Below are 4,456 nucleotides of genomic sequence, written 5' to 3'. Positions count from 1 at the left end.
ATCCAAGCAGGCACACCAACTCTCATGCAACACGGAAACTAGCTGTCTGTTCAAAGAAGAAATATGGACTGTGAAATAGGTATTATATTACAATGTAATGATTAAGAATTGACTTATAAAGAGTATTTGAACCTTAATGGCATATATTTAATAGATATTACAAGAGTCTTATGATAACTTCCTTACTTCACAGTAAGTTATTGCTGGGCTTGACAAACAGTCCTTTTCTAGCACAAACATGGATAAAATTATACTTTCACTAATAAAAGTGTCTGTTGAGCAGTACAGTTTCACTCTATTTTCCTCCTCCAGGGATATGTTCACACTGACTGGTGTGCCCTTGGGGTCTCTCTCTTGGCTGCATTTTGTCCACACAGCATTCTGTTACTGACATCTTGGGAGAACCCCATTGGATTCCCACCCTTTTGTATCTTTTAATGTACATTAAACAATTGTTTTGGTCTGGGATGCACTAATACATTTTGCTTCAGCTTTTCTTAATCTAAGGTAAATCGCTATTTCCTTTCCAGTTAGATGTAAGACACATAGAATAAAATGGTTTTATGAACATATTTAAATTCCAGTGTTTTGTTGGGAGATGCTTCATTCAATCAAGTTCATCCATATCTTCAAGCCTTTTGTAGGTGTTTCCATGATAATATACAATGTGAAAATGTTTCCAAAATTTCAACCTATGGGTGGCACAGGACTGTGACATATAGCCCTTCTCTTTGATTATAGTTCACCAACTGTAGAAGCTTTACATGATCTCTTCAAGTAATCTGTGAACACTCCTCCCATGAATGACATATTGATTGGCTGTGTAAAATGTTTCCTGAAATCCCGCTTTCTGTTGTGATCTGGCATGTCGGTGGCCATGTTAGGTGACAGTGCTAGGTTGTCGATTTCAAGATCTAGCCAGGCTGTCAGCCTTGGGCTTACACAAGCAGTGGCTCAGTGGGAGATGGCATTTTTGATGCCCAAAGCAACTAATAAAACATCGGTAACCAAACAAACATTTATTGGTCCAAAATATACAGCTGACTTCATTCACGACTGCCTGCAGCTGTGGTGGGCAGAAGTGGTGCTCGCCACATTGGAATGTGCTGACACTAGTGCACCTACACTGCCTCAGTTGCTGCAGTGGTGGAAGCATGGACTCAGTGCCCAGCAACATCACAGGTAGCTGTCTGCAGCTCGGCAGGTGTTGTCTGCACTACCTCTGGCACTAACAGCTCAGAGAAGTGGATAATCAGGGAGCTCACGCTGACATCTTATATGACACCCCAGTAAGCATCCACTAGTTCTGCACAGAGCATGTGTAGTTGGACTGAGCCTCATTGCAGCCTCTGACAGGTGTAAGGCCTGCAGCAATGAAGTACATCCACAGGAATAGAAAGCAGGCAGCAGCAATAGCATGCTCCCTGTAATGATGATTGTTGACTGCTCCCCAGACCTGCTGGTCAGGCCTCCAAAACTTATTGGCTGATATTGCTCACAACTCCCCATCAGTTTTGACTCAGAAGGCAGTACTGCAGCTTGCAGTGGCGATGCCCACTAGGGAGGACTTACCGTTCCATCACTGACTGAAGACAGTCTCATCGAGCAAAGGATAGAACAACATAGATCCATCCTCCATGCTGAAAACTGAGTACAAGCAGATTAAGCCACTGGTCAGAAGTAATATTTAAACAGGAACTATCTTACATGTGTTGCTGTGGCGAGACGATGATGACTTCACTTGGCTTGATTTTCTTCACCAGTCAGCTTTCTGGACATTTTGTTTGTAGCTGAAAGATGTCTCAACCTTGCCTTTCAGGGGCAGTGGTGGATGTATTCTGCAGAGTCTGTGATCTGAATAATCATTCTTACACCTGACTTAAGTTTCCTTACTCCACCCTGTGGGGTCAACAGAATGATGGCATCTCCTTCTCCCTACATCATTTTGCTGGATTGGCAGCTTGGGCACTCAGCTCTTATGGTGCATAGCAATCAACTCTGTCTTGAAGTCATATAACATGCAACATCAGCGATCCTTCCATGTTAGTATTCCTTGTAGTCTGACCCACTTTGTTCACCTCTTATGTTACTGGGGGAAGCCTTCTAATTTATTCAGTTGCAGAGCCTGTTATTGTGGGGTGCTTCACTCCTACCCCCTTTAACAAATCCACCTTTGACTTGGGGTATTCCTAGAACCGTGTTAATAAACATTTATAAGTGATTATTAAAACTCGTCTGGGTATTGTACCATGTCATTGTATACTTTAAAACATGAACTGTAAAACCAATGTTTCAACTGTTTTACTGCAGCCTTTCTGTCATGCCCTGAGGAATGCAGTTGCAATAAGGTCCAAAAGTTAGTTTTACAATTTATATTTTAAAGTATTTTATAATATGATGTGGTACAATACCCAGGTGAATTTTAATCAGCATGACACCAGTCGTGGTAGCCTGTTTAGTTATTTACAAAAAAGTTTACATTGTACGCTTTAGTTTTCCACTTTTCTCCAATTGAGCTTGAATCTAAATTTCCTCCATTTAATCACAACATCACTTCTCAGAGTTAAGCTTGCTGAACGACGTATCCTACTATTTATGTTTTTGAACAATAAGTCATTACTTAGTTACTAGCATAATATTTTGCCTTAACATAGCCCATAGATACACTCCTGGAAATGGAAAAAAGAGCACATTGACACCGGTGTGTCAGACCCACCATACTTGCTCCGGACACTGCGAGAGGGCTGTATAAGCAATGATCACACGCACGGCACAGCGGACACACCAGGAACCGCGGTGTTGGCCGTCGAATGGCGCTAGCTGCGCAGCATTTGTGCACCGCCGCCGTCAGTGTCAGCCAGTTTGCCGTGGCATACGGAGCTCCATCGCAGTCTTTAACACTGGTAGCATGCCGCGACAGCGTGGACGTGAACCGTATGTGCAGTTGACGGACTTTGAGCGAGGGCGTATAGTGGGCATGCGGGAGGCCGGGTGGACGTACCGCCGAATTGCTCAACATGTGGGGCGTGAGGTCTCCACAGTACATCGATGTTGTCGCCAGTGGTCGGCGGAAGGTGCACGTGCCCGTCGACCTGGGACCGGACCGCAGCGACGCATGGATGCACGCCAAGACCGTAGGATCCTACGCAGTGCCGTAGGGGACCGCACCGCCACTTCCCAGCAAATTAGGGACACTGTTGCTCCTGGGGTATCGGCGAGGACCATTCGCAACCGTCTCCATGAAGCTGGGCTACGGTCCCGCACACCGTTAGGCCGTCTTCCGCTCACGCCCCAACATCGTGCAGCCCGCCTCCAGTGGTGTCGCGACAGGCGTGAATGGAGGGACGAATGGAGATGTGTCGTCTTCAGCGATGAGAGTCGCTTCTGCCTTGGTGCCAATGATGGTCGTATGCGTGTTTGGCGCCGTGCAGGTGAGCGCCACAATCAGGACTGCATACGACCGAGGCACACAGGGCCAACACCCGGCATCATGGTGTGGGGAGCGATCTCCTACACTGGCCGTACACCACTGGTGATCGTCGAGGGGACACTGAATAGTGCACGGTACATCCAAACCGTCATCGAACCCATCGTTCTACCATTCCTAGACCGGCAAGGGAACTTGCTGTTCCAACAGGACAATGCACGTCCGCATGTATCCCGTGCCACCCAACGTGCTCTAGAAGGTGTAAGTCAACTACCCTGGCCAGCAAGATCTCCGGATCTGTCCCCCATTGAGCATGTTTGGGACTGGATGAAGCGTCGTCTCACGCGGTCTGCACATCCAGCACGAACGCTGGTCCAACTGAGGCGCCAGGTGGAAATGGCATGGCAAGCCGTTCTACAGGACTACATCCAGCATCTCTACGATCGTCTCCATGGGAGAATAGCAGCCTGCATTGCTGCAAAAGGTGGATATACACTGTGCTAGTGCCGACATTGTGCATGCTCTGTTGCCTGTGTCTATGTGCCTGTGGTTCTGTCAGTGTGATCATGTGATGTATCTGACCCCAGGAATGTGTCAATAAAGTTTCCCCTTCCTGGGACAATGAATTCACAGTGTTCTTATTTCAATTTCCAGGAGTGTATTTTGTTTTACAATATCACTCATCCTCCACTGAATAAATCTTTATTCTCCTAATCTATTCCTTATCCACTGCTAGTTATCCAACTAACCGGTATCTGATGCACAGGAAATTCAGGGTGATGTGCAGTTGTTCGTCTAATGTAGAAGCAGATTACATAAATTGCAGCCAGAACCACTACAGTGCTGGGGATTATGAAACTCAGTCATAACGTCCTGGTGTTGCTTAATGTGATATTCTTGCACATTCTGAACAACTTGCTCCAGTGAGATCTGACTCAGATGCAATGCTAATAAGTTATCTAACAAACACAGGAGTTCAGGGTATCGTTCAGAAGGGTTAAATTTTGGGATGGCAATACATCTCCAGTG

The sequence above is a fragment of the Schistocerca nitens genome, chromosome 4 (genome assembly GCF_023898315.1).
Source record: "Schistocerca nitens isolate TAMUIC-IGC-003100 chromosome 4, iqSchNite1.1, whole genome shotgun sequence".
Classification (NCBI taxonomy): Eukaryota; Metazoa; Arthropoda; class Insecta; order Orthoptera; family Acrididae; genus Schistocerca; species Schistocerca nitens.
The sequence above is the reverse complement of the archived record's forward strand: the minus strand, read 5'-3'. Positions refer to the sequence as shown.